Source organism: Mustela erminea, chromosome 1 (genome assembly GCF_009829155.1).
Source record: "Mustela erminea isolate mMusErm1 chromosome 1, mMusErm1.Pri, whole genome shotgun sequence".
NCBI lineage: Eukaryota > Metazoa > Chordata > Mammalia > Carnivora > Mustelidae > Mustela > Mustela erminea.
In genome coordinates, this window is record NC_045614.1 from 24,925,935 (window position 1) to 24,946,633 (window position 20,699).

Below are 20,699 nucleotides of genomic sequence, written 5' to 3' on the forward strand. Positions count from 1 at the left end.
GGGTCTCCTGTTTAGCAGGGAGTCTGCTTCTCCCTTTTGCCCCTTATTCCACTCATGCTTCTCCCTCTCTCTCACTCTGTTTCTTTCTCTAATAAGTAAATAAATAAATAATCTTAAAACAAAAACAGCTTAGAAAAAGTGACTACTTCTGTGTCAATGAACACCTACCCAAAATGCCCAGACTGTGGTCTCTAAAAACCATACCTCACTAAAAGAAATCAGTTTCATGGTAGAAATGATTAATTTTAGACCTGTAGCAAGAAACATACAAGGTAAATATAGTGTACTTTGTTGAACCAGAAAGCATGGAAATTATTAAAGGCCAAACAGTCTTTTTATTGGTCATGCATGGAACAATTGGATGCTGTTATATGAACAGACAGGAGGCAGGAATGGAGTCTGGGAACAGGTAGGGAGCTACAGCAGTCAACCAGAGGAGAGACAGTAGCTGCCACAACCAGGATGGAGGTGATAGAGAGGAAGTCATAGCCTGTACTTGAGACATATTTTGAGTTACAATCAGAAGGCAGCTGGCAGAACTAAGGGTTTATATGTATAGGGATGAAAGGAAGGAAGGAATCAAAAATAATCCCTGGCTGAAGCAACTCTTTGGATAATGCAACTATTGCCTGTGCAGGGAAAGATTAGGGAGAATCAGACTTAGGGATGGGAAAACAAGAGTCTGAGATTAAGTTACACATAGTTTGAGATGCAAGGAAACATCCAAAAGGTAAGTGGCTATATAATTTGGAAGACCCTGACAAAAATAAACCTGAACTACAGTCTAACTTATGTATGGATAAGCAGTCCTGTACTTTTATTTATATTCCTCCCAAAGACTAATTAGGACATCTACTGCCCATTTAAACTCAACTCCCACTTAAAAGCAACAGTTTGAAATCAAGTTAATAAACACTTGTAAAATGATGACATCAATACCACTGAAAACCAAGAGATATCCCTTTCCTAAAAATATTCCTTGTTTTTTATCTTTATTTTTAAGGTCTCTCTTCTCCACACAGTTATGAGTAGCAAGAGATTTGGTCATTTCTACTATGCCCTTAAGCTCCTCAAGGGGAATGTCAATGATGTATTTACCGTCATATTGATCACTCAGTCAGTAGATTGATAATGACTGGGAATAATTGGACTACATGGTTCTGCTTCTGTGGGCTGGCTTATCTTTAGCAATCAAAAGCTTATGCATTTGACGAAGGCAAAAAACCTATATTATATTTTAAGATATTTAGATAGCAAAAAAGAAACAATAATGGCTATATTATAAAGTGCTTCATAATTTACAATATACCTTTCTTCTAAATTATAAGTCTGTGCCCTTACACTATTTCAATAGAAAAAATGAAAATTCAGGGATATTTAGTATTGTATAACCACATGCTGTAGTTATAAAAGTTAAGTTACAATCACCAGCTTGTTAATAACACAGCTGAGATTTTCAGGTTGTAAAGATGCATTTTGTCTTACCTACCTGTCAAAAAATTTTACTCAAGACCCCCATGCCACCTACTTGAAGAAAACAATGCTTGGTTAAGAGTGCTTCGTATCACCCACATGGAAGAATTTGTATCATATGTGGGTTAATAATCCAGCCAACTTTATAAAGCTGTTTTCATACTTAAGTTTTTGGCTACTTCTTACACTAAAATAAGGTGGTTTTAAGTGACTAGTCCAAAGTTCAAAATTTAATGTTCGGTTCAGTTCCAGCAAATTTCTGAAAACACATGGGAATTGTAACTCATGTGTTAATACTTAAAGTTTTTGTTAATAAAACTTCCAACACTAACCTTACCTCATTGAACTTACCTCACTGGTTTTTATGCTCACTATAAAACTATAGCTGTCATAATATTTTTGAATTACTACAAAAGGAAGTAAGCCATTCCAAAGTCAATGTTATTTTGCAACATGATGATAGTTATAAATTCAAAATACTTAAAACCAATTTGCAAAGCTATCAATCTTAGTACCTCCTAACATTTAAAAACCCCATCTTCAAAACATTCACCATTATCAAAAAAACAAGTTTAAGAAAACACCATGTATCATTCATATTGCACCTTCCCTTCAAGTAAGCACTTTATATTTAAACAAGAAGATGCATTTTAACATGAAATTTTAAAATACTATTTCTATTTAAATATGCCATGAACTTTGTAAACTATCACTGAAGCCCAAAGAACTAAAATCACTGATAATTTAGTACCTAGATTAAGTAATAATTTTATGATCGCAAAGTCAGTGCTTTTCAATAAATCCAGATAAGTAATCACCTTCTAGGTATGCTTGACATGTTTGTCAATGACTGAGAAATTAGGAACTGTAGTCATTTTATTTAGAGGATAATTAAACCCATATTTTAAAGTCATATTGCTCAAATCAAGACCCAGACTCCAGAAGGATGGGCACTTGTGATCAAGGATACATTAGTTTGCTACAAGAATTGTTTTATGTTGTCTTTTCTTTTTGGTGATTATGTCAAAAGTTAAATCAATTTATTCTGGATCAAAAAATAACTCCTTATAAGCAAGAATTGTTAAAAGATTTCAGTATCTGCCTTTGTGTTTGCATTTAAGATTCCTTTGGGGGTAAAATGGAGAAAGCACAGAAGGACTTCTTATTTCTCTGATATGTTCCCTTAAAATCTTTGCCATCAGACATCATGGTGGCCATGCAAACAAGAGGTTCATCAGAACTACAGAAACAGCAATCTGAGAAAACAGGGTATCACACAGAACACCACTATGCTGACCTCCTTTACTAGCACCAGAGCCATAGTGGTTGGCACCATATTCATATCAAGTATAAATTAATGTCTAGCAAATAATCTTTTTCCATATAAACTTAATATCATTAGTTTAAATTTTATACACTTTGGCACTATATTTTCATTTCATTTGATTTTGATTTGGCTTCATAGATCTGTAAGTTATAGGCATGCCTAGTCTTCTCTTTGTGCCTAATTAAGTAACAAAAGTAATAATTATTACATTAAGCAATACTGAGTGTCTACAGCATTCTTTTCATTTTTTTTCTTTTAAAAGAAATTTATTTTTCTTCTCAAGTGTAGAACAAACTGCTCTAAGTAAATAGTATTTATTCTTTGAAATCTTCCTGGGTGATGTGCATATATTAAATGGAGGAGTAGAGGTGTGTTCCATGATCAAGCTAACTGGGGAAATGTGGCTAGCTTTCCTAATTTATGGTAAAAATTAATCTACTAAAGTTTTGACATCCCATAACAAAGATCTTACCTAACTTGCCTTTTCCTGCATCTATTTCAGCACAAAAACCTTGATTTTCTAAGAACACATAATATCTTTCAGAAGTGTTTAGGAAAGATTGTTCTTGAGTATCTTTTAGCCATGAAATTTTAAGTCATGGCATAGATATGAAATGTTTGAGTGTGGTGAGTTGAGGACACACCACTGAATTAGACTCAGAAGGCCCTGGCTCAGAGTCAACTAAATATTTTCAAGTTGTATGTACCTCATAGTGTGATGCACCAGGGTGTCTTGTGCATTCCTCAGGGCCACCTGTGAAGGAGTTATTGTTTACAAGTAATAACACTGAAGCTCTGAGGGCCTGTAGAGCTATCTCAGTAGATTGCATTAAAGTCCCATCTTCTGATTCAACATCCACTCCACCAGGCTGCTTCTAGGTTCATTTATGGCTCTGCTGGCACTTGGAGGTGGGGCCTTTGCAGAAATCACTTGCTTCTCAGGGACTCAGGTACCACCTCTATAAACCAATACAATTTTGTTCAATGGCCTCTAAAGTCATTACCAACCCCAAACTTTTATGATGTCTGAAAGTGAGTGATCCAGATACTAAAACATATTGACTCCTCAAACTCAACAGCCAAAAAACAGATAACCATGTCAAAAAATGGGCAGAAGACATGAACAGACACTTCTCCAAAGACATACAAATGACTAACAAACACATGAAAAAAATGTTCATCATCATTAGCCATCAGGGAAACTCAAATCAAAACCACACTGAGATACTACCTTACACCAGTTAGAATGGCCAAAATTAACAAGACAGTAAACAGCAAGTGTTGGAGAGGATGTGGAGAAAGGGGAACCCTCTTACGCTGTTGGTGGGAATGCAAGTTGGTACAGCCACTTTGGAAAACAGTGTGGAGATTCCTTAAGAAATTGAAAATAGAGCTATCCTATGACCCTGCAATTGTACTACTGGGTATTTACCCCAAAGATACAGATGTAGTGAAAAGAAGGGTTGTCTGTACACCAATGTTCATGGCAACCATGGCCACAATCACCAAACTGTGGAAAGAGCCAAGATGCCCTTCAACAGATGAATGGATAAGGAAGATATGGTTCATATATACAATGGAATATTCTTCCATCAGAAAGGATGAATACCCAACTTTTATATCAACATGGACGGGACTGGAGGAGATTATACTGAGTGAAATAAGTCAAGCAGAGAGAGTCAATTATTATATGGTTTCACTTACTTGTGGAGCATAAGGAGTAACATGGAGGACATAAGGAGAAGGAAAGGAAACATGAATTGGGGGAAATCTGAGCAGGAGATGAACCATGAGAGACTGTGGACTCTGAGACACAAACTGAGGGTTTGGGAAGGAAGGGGGTGGGGAGATGGGTGAGCCTGGAGGTGAGTATTTAGGAGGGCACATAATGCATGGAGCACTGGGTGTGGTGCATAAACAATGAATCTTGGAGCACTGAAAAAAATTAAGTTAAATTAAAAAAAAACAACTTTGGTAATTAAATGAGTTTGGCATTGACGCAGAAAGACAAAGAGGAAATCCAAAATAGATTCACACACTTATGGAAATTCAAAGATTTATTTATTTATTTGAAGGAGAGACAGAGAAGATCAGGGGGAGGGCAGAGGGAGAAAGAGAACCTCAAGCAGACTATGCAGGGCTCAATTTCATGACCCTGAGATCATGACCTGAGCCAAAATCAAGAGTTGGACACTCAACCAACTGAAATACCCAGGCACCCCATACTTATGGAAATTTACTATATGATAAAAGTGAGATTTAGATTCAATAAAGAAAATATGGATTATTTAATTAATAGACTGAAAACTGACTATCAACTTACAAAAATAATAAAAATAAAGACTTAACTAACTCCTAATCACAAAAATAAATTCCTAATAAAGAGTTAGATGTAAAAAACTTAAACCATGAAAATTCTACAAAAAATTATGGGGGCTCTTCTTTTTATTTCCAAAGTATAGTAGTCCCCTCTGATCTGCAGAGATTTGTTCCAAAACCTCCAGTAGATGCTTAAAACCACAGATAGTACCAAATTCTATATATACTATGTTTTTTTCTATACATAGATACCTATGATAAAGTTTATAAAATTTATAAACTAGGCACAGTAAGAGATTTACAACAATAACTAATGTCAAAATATAATAATTATAACAATATACAATAATAAAACTGATGTGAATGTGGTCTCTCTCCTTTTCCCTCTCTCAAAATATTTTTTCTATCATACTCACCCCCTTCTGATTGTGATGATATGAAATGATAAAATGCCTACATAATGACATGAAATGAGGTGAATGACATAGGCATTCTGACACAGCATTAGGCTCCTACTGAATTTCTGAAACCATGGGAAGAAAAACTGCAGATAAGTGGGGGAATATTCTATAGAAGTACTCCCTAAGCAAGAGAAAAAGCCATAAAGGAAAGCAAGAGAAAAATACCATAAAGGAAAAGATATACAAATAAGACTAAATAAAAATGAAAATGACTTCATGAAAAAAGACAAAAGGCAAATGAGAAAATATTTGCAAAAACCAAATATAAAATGCAATGTGAGTTCCAGTATAATGTTTCCAACTTAGAATGACAGAAGGAATATGTGCTTATGTGTACATAGACTATTTCCAGAAGAACACATAAGCAAATAAGTAAGAGTTTGTTGAATATCTACAATATGCTCAGTTACATAAGTGATAAAAACAAGGATTAAATTAAGATTAGTCAATTACAGTTTTAAGTTAACTAGGGCATCCCACTGACTATTCTGGGGAGCTCAGAGTAACATAAATCCAATCAGGCCCAGAGTTCCCAGGAAATCAACTGGTCATCTGCCTTTCTAATTGACCACTTCTCAGGGCAGAAATGCTGCAGTTAGGAGAAGGCAGGGGCACAATCTTTCCTGAAGAATTATTTATGGTGGTACATATTATAACTGCCAAGACTCTTTATCTAATATATTATTAATACATTGTTCAAAGCCAATTAAGAGTAATAGCTATATAGAGAGGCTCTTAAGCTAGACTCCTCAAATTCATATCTTAGCCTATTAATTATATAGAGTATACACTTACATATAAATAATGATATATGATAAAAAATAAAATACATTATTTGCAGCCATATATTATATTACACAGTGGCAAACAGCAACTCTATTCTCTGTCCAATTCTAAAATGCTCTGAACACTGGATCACATCCAGAGAGACAGCACTCAGAGACACCGCTGGGAACAAAGGAACTAGCTGATGCCATTTCCCTCCTCTGCTCCTCAGCATTACTATAGGCCCACTTGTGGGAACCAGTTCAGTACAGATACTCGCTACTTAATACAACAAGCCCCACTCTCTACATTCAGTGGAACCACACCTCCTAGTCACGCTTGCCTCAGTCCCAGCACACCAGGCCCCCTCCCCAAGAAGATCAGCCTAAACCTTTACTCAGACCAAATCTCTCTATGGGGAAGTTCCAGCAGTGATGGCAACAGGTCTCATTTCACAAGTAGACCAGACCACACCTAGTTAAAACATGTCATTCAGACCAGTAACCAAACACTGCCCACAACAAGCAAAAAGAGCCTCTACAGATGACTGGCTTGGAGGAAAAAGTGGCCAGGATAAAACAGCAGAACACAAGCAGCACACATTAGAGACATTCCCAGAAGTGCCAGACCCTGGAGAAGAGGGGACGCCACATGGCAGGACACTACTTCATAAGGCTATCACTCTCAAGAACAGGAAATGTAGATGACTTTCTTAACACAGTAAACAGGCACAGAGACTTAGACAAAATGAGAAGACAGGGAAATTTATCCTAAATGTAGGAATAGGACAAGGTCATGGCCAGAGATCTAAGCAAAACAGATATATGTAACATGTCTGATAGAGAATTTAAAGTAATGATCAAAAGAACGCTCACTGAACTTAAGAAAGAGTGGAAGACATGAGTGAGATACAGAACAAGAGATAAAGAATAACCTATCAGAGTTAAATGGCTCAATAAAGATATGAGAAACAGATTGGGAGGGAGGCAAATGATAAGAGACTCTTAATTCTCACAAAACAAACTGAGGGTTGCTGGGGTGAGGGGATAGGGAGAGGGTGGTTGGGTTGCGAATATTGGGAAGGGTATGTGCTATGGTGAGTGCTGTGAAGTGTGTAAATCTGGCGATTCACAGACCTGTACCCCTGGGGCTAATAAGACATTATATGTTAATTAAAAAAAAAAATAAACATGCCTGATAGAATGAATCACAAGGCAGAAGAAGCAAAGAATGAATTAGTGACCTGACCTAGGAGACAGAGTAATGGAAAGTACTCAAGCTGAACAAAAGAGGAAAAAAATAGAATTATGAAAAATAAGAACAGACTTAGGGAACCCACTGACTCCATCAAACACAGTAACATTCATATTATACGTGTGCCAGAGAAGAAGAGAGAGAAAGGGGGAAGAAAATTTATTGAAAGAAATAATAGCTGAAAACTCCCTTAATCTGGGGAAGGAAACAGATATTCAGATCCAGGAAGCAGAGAGAACTCTCATCAAAATCAACAAAGGCAGATCCACACCAAGACATTTGCAATGAAACTGGCAAAATACAATGATAAAGAAAAATTTTGAAAGCAGCATGAAAAAACAAACAAACAAACAAAAAACAAACAAACAAACAAACAAACAAACAAAAACCAGACAGTAACTTACAAAGGAAAACCCACAAAGCAAGCAAGGGATTTTTCAGCAGAAACTTTCCAAGACAGAAGGTAATGGCGTGATATATTCAAAGTGCTGAAGTGCTGAATGGGAAAAATCCGCAGCCAAGAATACTCTAGCCAGCAAAGGTATTATTTAGAATAGAAGGAGAAATAAAGAGTTTCTCAGACAAACAAAAATTAAAGCAGTTCAAGACCACTAAACCAGTTTTGCAAGAAATATTAAAGGGGACTCTCTGAGTGGAAAGAATAGACCAAAAGTGACAGGACTAGACGGCTTTATAGACAAATTCTAGAAAACACTTGAAGAAGAATTAATATCTATTCCTCTCCAACTAACCCTCCCCCCCCAAAAAAAAGATAAAAGAAGGAAAACTTCCAAATTCATATTTGGCAGCATTACCCTGACACTAAAACCAGAAAAGACACCACTGAAAAAAGAGAACTACAGGCCAGAATCTCTGATGAACATAGATTCAAAATCTTTAACAAAATACTTATAAACAGAACTCAATAATACATTAAAAAAATCATTCATTGTGATCAAGTGGGATTTATTCCTGGGTTGCAAGGGTGGTTCAATATTCACAAATCAATCAACATAATATATCACATCAATAAGAGAAAGGATAAGAACCATATTTTCAAATAAAATCTTTGAAAAAAAGTGGGGGGAGGTGTCTGGGTGGCTCAGTGGGTTAAGCCTCTGCCTTTGGCTCTGGTCATGATCCCAGGGTCTTGGGATCAAGCCCCTCATTGGTCTCTCTGCTCAGTGTGGAGCCTGCTTCCTTCTCTCTCTCTCTCTCTGCCTGTCTTTCTGTCAAATAAATAAATAAAATATTTTTTAAAAGAACCATATTTTCATTTCAGTAGATGCAGAAAAAGCAATTGACAAAGTTAATATCCACTTGTGATAAAACCCTCATTGAAGTAGGTTTAGAGGTAACACACCTCAACATAATAAAGGCCATAAATGAAAAACCTACATCTAATATCATCCTTAATGGGGAAAATCTGAGAGCTTTTGTTCCTGAGGCCAGGAACAAGACTGGGATGTCCAATCTTACCACTTTTATTCAATATAGTACTAGAGATCCTAGCCACAGCAATTAGACAACAACAAAAAAATAAAATAAAAGGAATCCAAATCAGTAAAGAAGTAAAATTTTCACTATTTGCAGATGACAAGATACTATATATAAAAAACCCAAAAGACTCCATCAAAAACTGCTAGAGCTGATAAAGGAACTCAGTAAAGTCTCAGGATACAAAATCACTATACAAAAATCTATTGCATTTCTATACACCAATAATGAAGCAGCAGAAAGAGAAATTTAAAAAACAACCCCATTTACAACTGCACCAAAAATAGTAAGATACTTAAAAATAAACCCAACCAAAGAGGTGAAGGACATGTACTCTGAAAACTACAAAACATGTGAAAGAAATTAAAGGGGACACAAAGAAATGAAAAGACATTCCATGCTCATGGATTTGGAGAACTAATATTGTTAAATATTGTTAAACTGTCTATAGTACCCAAAGCAGTCTATACATTTAATGCAATCCCTACCAAAATATCAACAATATGTTTCATAGAACTAGAAAAAACAAACTTGAAATTTGTATGGAACCACAAAAGATCTTGAATAGCCAAAGTAATCGTGAAAATAGAAATGCAAAGCTGGAGGGTTCACAATTCTGGACTTTAAGTTATATTACAAAGCTGTGTAATCAAAACAGTACAGTACTGGCACAAAAATGGACACATAGATCAATTTAACAGAACAGAAAAACCCAGAAATAAAACTGCAACTATATGCTCAATTAATCTTTGACAAAGCAGGAAATAATATTCAATGGGAAAAGAACAGTCTCTTAAACAAATGGTACTGACAAAACTGGACATCAACACCCCAAAAAAAAAGAAACTGGACCACTTTATTACACCATACACAAAAATAAATTCAAACTGAATTAAAGACCTAAATGTGAGATCTGAAACCATAAAAATCCAAGAAGGAACATAGGCAGTAACCTCTTTAGCATAAGCCATAGCCGTTTCTTTCTAGATATGTCTCCCGAGGCAAGGGAAACAAAAGCAAATATAAACAATTGGGACTACATCAAGACAAAAAGCTTCTATGTAGCAAAGGAAACAATCAGCAAGACTAAAAGGCAACCTATGTAATGAAAGAAGATATTTGTATATAAAATACATAAAGAACTTGGGGTGCCTGGGTGGCTCACGGGGTTAAGCCCTTGCCTTCACCTCGGGTCATGATCTCAGGGTCCTGGGATCGAGCCCCATATTGGGCTCTCTGCTCGCCAGGGAGCCTGCTTCTCCCTCTCTCTCTGCCTGCCTCTCTGCCTACTTGTGATCTCTCTTTCTGTCAAATAAATAAAAGAAATCTTAAAAACATACATAAAGAACTTATAATACAACTCAATACCCTAAAAATAAGCAATCTAATTAAAAATGGCAGAAGACATGAACATACATTTCTCCAAAGAAGACATCCAGATAGCCAAAAACTACATCACAAGATGCTCAACATCACTAATCATCAGGGAAATACAAATCAGAACTACAATGAGATATCACAATCACACCTGTCAGAATGACTAAAATCAGTAAGAAATCAATCAACAGGAAACAATAGGTATTGGCAAGCGGGCTGAGAAAAAGAAACATTGTGCACTATTGTTGGGAATAAAAATTAGTGCAGCCACTGTGGAAAACAGTATGGAGTTTCCTCAGAAAGTTAAAAACAAAACTACCCTATGATCCAGCAATGGCACTACTGAATATTTATCCAAAGAATGCAAAAGCGCTAATTCAAAGGGATATATGCACCCATTTTCACAGCAGCATTATTTACAATAGCCAAGATATGGAAGCAGCCCAAGTGTTTACTGATAGAAGAACGAATAAAGAAAATGTACACACACACACACACACACACACACAGAGGATATTATTCAGCCATAAAAAAGAATGAAACCTTGCCATTTGAAATAAGGATGAAGCTAGAGTACATTATGCTAAATGAAATCAGTCAGAGAAAGGAAATTACCATATGCTTTCACTCATATGAGGAATTAAAAAAAAAAGAAGAAAGAGGGGGAAAGGAGATAAATTAAGAAACAGACTCCAATTAAAGAAGACAAACTGACGGTTACCATAGGGGCAAAGGTAGGGAGATGGGTTAAATGGGTGATGGGGATTAAGGTGATGAGCACTGGGTAATGTATGAAATTATTGAATCACTATATTGTATACCTAAAACTAATATAACACTGTCTATTAACTAACTGAAGTGAATGAATGAACGAACGGATGAATGAATGAATTACCCTGAATAAAATGTCATCAAGAAGAAAATTCTGCAAAATGTCTACAGGTATAATACTATTTACTCTATATATTCTTATTTTGCAATGTTTCAAATTCAGCCAAATATTTACTACTGAAATAGTTTTCACAGATTTGCTTTTCAAAATATGAAAATTCATCCTAAGATACTCAGAAACATGTTTTACACACACAAATAAATGAAGGAAAGAAAGATTCACTACTATAGCTCCATTGTAACACACCCCACTAAAGTGTATACTGAATTTACGAACACATTTTCACTTTTAAGCCAAGTTGAAGTTTCACATCATTGACTTTTAGGTAAAGCATAAATGATTCTGAAATGGGTGTTAACACCAAACCCTGTGCAAATTACTTTGGCCAGAGCAAGCAACTGTTTCTCTGTTGGGACTTTATACAGACTCTTCCAATTTACAAGAGTTTTGTTACTAAGGAACATGGAGTTGGAAATAAACACAGCTCCAGGAGTGAAGAAGACAATTGATCAATCAATCAAACCAATTAAGCTAGAAACAAGAACTGCCATAACATTTAAAAAATTCAAGTCATGCTAAATAAATATATTCTTTGCTCATTTTTTTTTTCATAAAGAGAAACAAACAGCCATCTCTTTCTAGGTTCTTCACCATCATTGCTCCTGAAAATATTTACCATGATCACAGCATTATTACAGCAGGAAACATTTTGGTATGGAAAATGTTTCAATCCTGCAAATTTTCTGTGTGTGTACGTGTGTGTGCATGTGTGTGTGTGTGTGTGTGTGCGCGCGCGCTCGCGCATACACACATGAGCATGTGTTGTATGCATGTAAATCAATTTATCATGTGAGCAATAAGTCAACAATATTTCATTGTATTATTCTTGCAGCAGTGCTTTCTTTGTTGAGAGTCCTAGGATTTTAAGAGAGAAATCAGAAGTGACCTGCTCAAAAGTAACAATTGGTGATTAGAACTTCCCATCATTTTCAGATCTGTAAAATGAGGAGGTGGAACTTACAGTTCCAATTCTGACATTCTGTGATTTTATTATTCTATTTTGTTAGTTCATATTCTACAATACTGGAACTCATCAAACTACCCACAAACAAGAGATTTTTGTTTCTAAGTAGCCTGATACCCTATAAGCAAACCCAGTTACGAGGCATTTACCCATTTAAACAGTAAGCATTTTCAGCGCAATCTAAGGGAGGAATACAGGCAGCACTTTGCATCACTTTTATCTTGCAAACAAAGTATCTGGGAGAGAAAATAACTAAAAATCATAGCCCTACCTTTCACAATTACCAATTTTACAAAGAGGGAGGGTAAATGTGCTGACAGCACTGTATCTAAGCGAAACAAGAAATAGCCAGAAATGAGAGAAGTAATCTAAAAGGAAATACCACCTGAGAAAGAAGGGGAAAAAAATATGTCTAGAAGCTACTACCTTCTGATGATGGAAAAACCAAATGCACCAAGCAAGCTTGCCACTCTACTGCATCTCAAATAGAAGTAAGTTTATACAAAAGATAAGATGACTAAAGATGTTGCCAGGACAAACACACTGCCAGACTCCTTCATATTCATATCCAGGCAGAATTTGGGTCTTTTAGAAACTGTCAACATTAACCAGATTAGTCCCAATTTCCCCTGTAAATTAGGAAGTGGAACACAGAGGGCATTTCTTCCCTTCTGAATTTCTTCACACCGGGCATTGTAGGGAAGCATACAAAGGACTAGAGGCATGTACAAATACCCTCACCCTATTCCTGAAGCATTCCCTAGAAGAAATACATGCTTCATGGATAAAATAATATGCTTGTGTCCCATTTCCTTGATCTCTTTGGAACTTTTTCAACAAGACTGCCCATGCCTCTCAGAAAGTCTGCTCTGTTCATCATCTCAAAGTTCTGTTTGTACACCTCACAGGGCCACTCTGGGCAACTAGAAGTAGCTTTATAGAGCCTGGTGTTAAGAAGGATCCTAAGGCCACACCCAGACTTGGTAAGAAGGTTGGCAGAATGAAGAGGTAATGAGTTGTTAGATACAGAGCTATAGAGTCTCTCTGGATCTAGAACACTCAACCCTGAATCTTCATCTTTACATGCATGGCTGACCCCCTGTTCTTGGAATAGGCTTTTCTTATGCATCTTCTGATCTTGAAAAACCTACTTCATATCTGTAGTGAGTTTTGGTGTCCCCCCCCCTCAAAAATATGTCCCTCTTACAGAATTTGTGGATGTGAACATATTTGGGAGAGGGGGAAGATCTTCTAGATGTAATTAGGGATTTATAGATGAGATCATCCTGGATTATTTCTGGATGGGCCCTAAATGCAATTATAAAGATCCTCATAAGAGACACATGGAGCAGAGACATAGACAGAAGAGAAGAAACCACACAAAGGTGGAGGCAGAGGTTGCAGTTATACAGTCTGAGTGAAGACATGCCTAGAGCCACCAGAAGCTAGAATAGACAAGGGAAGATTCTCCTGTAGAGCCTCTGGAGGGAGTGCAGCCTTGCCAATACCTTGATTTTGGATAACTGGTTTCCAGAACTGTCAGTATTTTGTTATTGTTGCTTTAAGCCACCAAGGTTGTTGTAATTTATTACAGTATTCTTAGAAAACTAATACAGTATCCTCTTTTATTCATCCACTCACTACCAACAACAAATGTTCATTATTTTTTATGGGAATCCAAAGATAAATACTACCCTTGCTCTCCAGAGCCCCATGTTCTAGAGGAGTGGCATATAAAATAACAACCATGACAGAGAAGTGCAGAACTCTCCCAAACAAGTACTGAAAGTGTTCTCAGAGGATGTAACTTCTGACCTGAGCTCTGGGAGAATAGGTACACAGGGGAGAAGGGGCTGCACAGGATGTCCATGGGGTGGGCCAGTAGGACAGAGAGGAAGTCACCAGAGAATGAAGCCATGCAGTAAGATAGCCAGATCCTAAAAACTGTATACCACGTTAATGAGCTTGGCATGTTTTCCTGTAGGAAAGACAGGAAATCTGTAGAAAATGCCTTTCCTGACCATGTAAAAGATATATGAAGGTTTCTTTTCCTATCTTGGTCACACTCAAGAATTCAGAGTTCAAACTCATTCCCAATATAAACACAGCCTTTCTGTTCCAGACCCTGGATTGCCATTCCACCTTGCTAGTGATGTTTGTTTGTAAGAAGTTTTCTTCCCCTTAAAACTCTCTGCTATGTGCAATCCTAGGATTCCTAAAAGAATTTCTAGAGCAAACCAGTTCTACAAGTACTCTTCTTGGGGGTAAAAAGGGCTGGAAGTGAGGTGGGGTCAAATGTTCTACCATAAAAAAATTATGGGAAATGTTTATCCAAGAATTTATAAAATGCTCTGAGAAGTCCACTTTAATTCTGGTTAATCAGCATTACCCAAGCTTACTTATCTCTAACACTCTCTTTCTTATAACAGCCTATTAATATCAAAGGAACATACTATAGAAAATGTTATACTAGAATGTTATTTTTCAAATGTAAGTTTAATATTATATTCTATACTCAGCAGGTTCTCAATGTACATTGTTAGGCTCACACCTACCCAGAACTCAACACCTTTATCAGAAAACATGGACCAAATAAATGCCCTCTAGACCACTGAGCAAGCACAGACTAAGCACCCATCTCCAGAACACAGTGGTAGGCCCTGGAAACATAACATGTAGGAGATGGAGTCTGTCCCCTCAGAAGTTTGACATAGCCACACATTAAGCAATATGATTTAATTCTATACCTGACAAAATAACCACACAATAAAAGTGGGTTAGAGTAACCCCAATGGAAGGAAACTTTTTTTTTAAGATTCTGTTTATTTATTTGACAGAGATCACAAGCAGGCAGAGAAGCAGGCAGAAAAAAAGGAGGAAGCAGGCTCCCAAAGCAGAGTTTATAACCCACTGAGCCACCCAGGCGCCCTGGAAGGAGATTTTTCATTTTAATAACTAACAATTCTAAGTATTGTTTGCACAAAGGGGCAAAATAGTCTATAAAATTACCATTTTCAAATGCTGAATTTTGTCAGACTCATAAGAATCCCCACGAACTTGAAAAAAGACCTTTTCTGAAGTATCTCTCTTCAGAAGACCAGGGCTGAGGTTTACTCCCATGCCATTTCTATATATCCCCTGTCATCATTAGTTAATTTCATTAATATTACTAAGTTGCAATGTATTTATGCTTGTACCACATATAATAAAAGCTGTTAAAATAATCTCTTGGTTATTTCATGACTATACATGCTATAAAAATTATAAGGAAGATGGAATTACAAGGAAAGGAGCCTAAAAACACATTCTCTTACCTCTGACAAGAGTTCTCAATATAGAAATTTTGGAGTAAGTCAAATTAAGGATGGGGGGCGGGGGGGCGGGGAGAAGCTTCCTCTGTTTTTCTCTTCTGGGTTTAATTCTGAATGCAAAGTTATTTTCCAGGCAAAGATGAATGGAATTCTGCTCTTTCTAATCTCTATAAAAATTGTGAAAATAAAGATCCATTTCATTGGATAGGACAATGCCTGCTCTGAAAAGCAGCCATTTTCTGATATGTTTGGAGATGAGTGGGCAGGCTCTGCACTCTTGGAACTGTGGGCATGTGGACCTCCAGCCTGCACCTCCATAATCCTTTTCACACCTCAGGAAAACAGATCCTGCTAAAGGGCTTTCTGTCGCCAATGAAGACAAGAGTGCTTACAAGTTAGATGATAACAATATTATAACCAAAAAAAAAAAATGAGACTATTTTCCTTCAAAGAAATTCTATTATTCATATACACGTGGTCATTATTCCTATAAGTTTCTGAGGGGCTCCATTCTAGTCTCTCTTTAAAACAACATTGTGATAGTAACAAAACCTGCTGCTATTTATTGAATGCCTGAAGTACTAGATGCCAGCCTAAGGGTGTGATGATGAGGTGGAAAGCATCATTCCTCCTGATTCCAGAGAAGGGAGGTGAGCCTCAGGAAAGGGAAGAACCCAGTCCATGATCCCACATCCACTCAAAGTCAGAACTGAGGCTCAATCTGTCCATCAGAGTAGCCCAAACACTGGGAGACATAATGATAGACAAACAGGATCCAAGAACTCAGTTTTTCTGCCTCCCAAATCAAGGCCCAGAGAAGTCATTATAGTTTTAGTGTCCCGATAATGTAGGGGAGGAATTCATTCATTAGAGAAGAAAAGGTACTAGGTTGGAAATACTCTAACCAGCAGAAGGAAATTGGGTTGCCCTAAGCCTCAGAGGAAAGAATCAAGACGTTTGTGTTCAGATCTGCTGAGCTGAGGAAAGTAGACTGTTCATGGCTCGGCCAAGGAGCATCACATCGTCCCCTCAACCTCTGCAACCTGTATTAGTATTAGAAGCATAAAAATGGATTTTGATTGGGCTTCTTTTCAGAATAAAGTTTAAAACCAGTAAAACAAGGCTCTTTCAGTAGTAATTGTTAACAGATCCTTGTCACCTGGATGTTCTTACGCTCATATTTTATTCAAATGTTCACTGGCTAACCTTTCCCTCCCTTAACTTCACTGACACAGCAGAGTAAACACTGGGACTGCAAACTAAATGCCAAGGAGGTCAGGCTAATGACACTAAAGAGTAAATGGTTAGGTGGGGACTGGGCAAACTGGGAAGCACACATCTCATCCTAAGGGGCAGCCAGCCACTGCCTCAGTGCCCACCCAAAGTCATTGAGAGGAAACTATGGCGCTGCTGAGAGCTTTACCTTACTCAAGAGAAGCTAGAAATCTACATTATTATGTGACATGGCATGATTTTTTCACATCTAGCAACTTTTTTTATTTCCGAAAAGGGGAAAAAAAAACCAACACTAAAGAAAGGACATTGGGTGAGCCCAGAAAACTAAGTCTGGATTAGATTCACCTTGTGGGTTTCCAGCTTATAAAACTTCCACTAAACATAAGAGTGAAAGAATGAGGAATAAGTTAAGATCATTTCCTTGTTAAGCAGAGACAGCTTAATGGAGTTATGTTTTCCAAAGAAAAGGTTTACTCTGAATTTACAATGAGACAAAGAAATATGTAACTTATGTTCTTACTATTGATATTTTGATATTCTAAACTTCTAAAAGGTTCAGGGGAAAGGTTAGGTTGAATTTCTTCCAAAGAAACTGTTAATATTGCTAAAAACCTATGTATTATTCACTAAATTATTACATTAATACGATTTTCAAAAATTAATTTTATAACTTCTTTTTATCAATATTGACCAAGTTCCAGGCTTTATGCTGAGTCTTAAAGAAACAAACAATGGAATGAGATAGTCCTATCTTTTTCACTAGGCTGATAACCTAGCAAGAATGACAATTTAAATAGCAATCCCAATTAAGTCTGGCTACCTCTTATGATAAGGAAGGTAGACAGTGCTCTGGGACCACTTAGGTTAGGATAATTAGTTAGTTAGGATAAATTAGGGAAAGCTGCCTGGAAGAGGAAATTGAAGCTGAGACCAAAGGGATAAAGGTCAGTGAAAAGAAAGAAATAATTTGAGATGGAAAAGGCTTCAAATCTAGAGGCAGAAAACAGTGTTACTGGTTGGGGAACGCAAAAAGGGCTTGATGTGTCCACAGAGTTCAACTGACAGGGTTGAGCTGGGGCCAGTGGAGAGATGAGAAAGGTAAAAAGAGCCATGCTATGGATTTGGGGTTTTTATCCTGATGGCAATGGAAATGGCATAATGATACATTCCCTTAAGAAGGAGCACTCAGGGGGCACCTGAGTGGCTCAGTGGTTAAGCCTCTGCCTTCAGCTCAAGTCATGATCCCAGGGTCCTGGGATGGAGTCCCTCAGCAGGGAGCCTGCTCCCCCTCCCCCCGCCTGCCTCTCCCTACTTGTGATCTCTGTCTGTCAAATAAATAAATAAAATCTTAAAAAAAAAAAAAAAGAAGGAGCACTCAGTAAAGATGTACTCGTGCCAAAGTATCATGTGTGCATAGATGTACAGTTCCCTCCTCTAAAGGGGATAAATTCTCACTTGCTGGGTCAGCTCTCAGGCTCCTGTTTATTGTACAATGAAGCAAGCTAAAGGCTCTCAACCATGACAATCTTGCCTTTCAGGGGACATTTGATAAAGTTTGGAGACATCTGGGGATATAAGGGCATACCTAGTAGGTAGAAATCAGCAGCCCAAAATATCAATAGTTTCAAGGTTGAAAAATTCTGAAATAAGCTACTAAAAAAAAATTAAAAATAAAAGAAGTCAATCTATATATATTTTATAAAGGCGCAGGAGGAGAGAGGGTAAGAGATCCTAAAAAGCTGCATGACTTTGATATCAACATTAAGTTTACAGGGATATTAGATAAGTGAAAGATTCAGAATAGCTGAGTGTAAAAGCAGGAAACTGAGCTAAGAAGAATGGTCGACAGGAAGCTCTGTTGCACTACTAGCCTCATACTGGCTCACTGCAGAAAACCAGTAAGTATTTTTCAAATGTATGAATTAATGAATGAACAAATAGGTGAATGAATGAGTTGGATCTTTTTTAAAGAGTCATAAGAATTGTGGATTGAGACTATGTTTGTCATTATGACTCTGAAACGACAGTAGAACCCATGTCAACACCTTAGCTGTTTGTTCCAGAAATCTTGTTCCTGTAAGGCTATAAACCAATAAATTGACTATTAGCTTCAGGAATTCCCACTGATCATCTTACTGGGGACAATAATCTACAAACCTGGTCAAATGATTTATTTATCAACCAGACATTTACCATTATTCTCTTCAAGACCCTCACTTTGCTGCATTGCTCAATCTTATAATATCCTGAATTTTGGCCAATTCCAATTAGTTCTGCCTAAAAGGTCCATCTTAAACCATCTGAGCTCAAACCTCAAAGGCCTATGAATATTCCATTTCTAATTTCCCCTTCTGAGACACTGCAAAGGCTTTCTTTGTCACGGTGGTATGCTTCCTCCCTAAAATAAGTTGTAATAAATTTAGTGGTGATATTTTGGGGAGTTCAACAGAATGGAACTACTTTTTTTAATTACTTAAGTTATTGGGCTATGTATCTTTGAATGTGACAGGGCTGGATCACATGAGATCCTAGATTTTTTTTAATTGTATTATAGGACCTGTTTGAAATTTTGACCCAAAGCTTAAGTACCCAGCTGCGCCATATCTTCAAACATCCCCATAGAACTCCATCGGTTTATTTCAAAATATTTATAGAGTACCTACTGTTTTCTAGGTCTTATGTGAACAAAATAGCTGTCAGTCTAGTAGAAGGAGGGAAGATGACAGGCGAAAGACAATAAATGGAAAAACATAGCAAATAATTAAAATTATAGAATGCTAGAAAATTATATAGAGCAGGGCAAGGGGAATAATTAAAGAGGGTGGCCAATGCAGGCTTCACTGAGAAGGTGGAGAGAGTTGGCAATGTGGCAAGGCAAAGGAAAAGAGTGCTAGGTAGAGGAAACCAGTATAAAAGACCATGGGCAGGCACATACCTGGCATGCTGGAACAGCAGCAAGGAGGCCAGTGTGGCTGGAATTGGGTGAATCAGGGGACAAAGGCTAGAAGACAAAGTCATAAGGCAATGGCAATGGTGTAGAGCAGGGGTGAAGAGAGATCACATTGGCCTGGATGTCACCGTGAGAACTTTGGGCGAAACAGGGAGCCGCTGGAGGGTCAGAGCTGGAGAGAGACAGAACTGGACTTGTTAACAGCTTCATTGTAGGGAGGCACTGGGAAAGGCAGAAAGCAGTTAAGAGGCAACTGCAACAATCCAGAAGAGAGATGATATGACAATAAGAATGGTGGGCCAAATCCAGGAAGAGCCAAGAGGACTGACAGGTTGGTTGAGGGATGTATTAAATAAAGAGCAGTCAGCACTTAAGCTAAGCAGATACTTCAGCATGACAGCTGGACTGGTGGATTGATGGTATGTAGGAATCAGGGTCAGTCCGATAAAGCAATCCTATCCTTATAGTACAACCTCAAAGAGAAATGGGGAAATGATAAAAAAAAAAAAAAATTGGCACATAATTTTAGAAAGAATGTTCAATCCAGAACTGGGTGTTTCTGAGACATAAAGAAATGGACAAGGCAGTTCACTGACTGAGACAATTTTTCAAAAGTCCTTTATGAAATTCCAAAGTATACTTAATTTTTACTATAATACTTATGGGCATCCAGTTTCTTAAGAAAGTAAGGTCCCTTTTACAGTAGGGGTGGGTGGGACCCTTGAGAAGGGCCTGTTGTCTAGGTGCAAGGTTCCTAAGGAGGAATCACAGCAATCACAGCCAAGCTCAACCTGGCAATACCTTCAGGTGCAC

General features: G+C 37.4%; 1 protein-coding gene across 12 annotated transcripts in view; it reads right to left on the reverse strand.

Annotated features, from left to right (window-relative positions):
- The window catches only part of ERC2 (ELKS/RAB6-interacting/CAST family member 2), a 901,328-nt gene that overhangs the window by 526,008 nt on the left and 354,621 nt on the right, over positions 1-20,699 (reverse strand). The window lies entirely within an intron of this gene.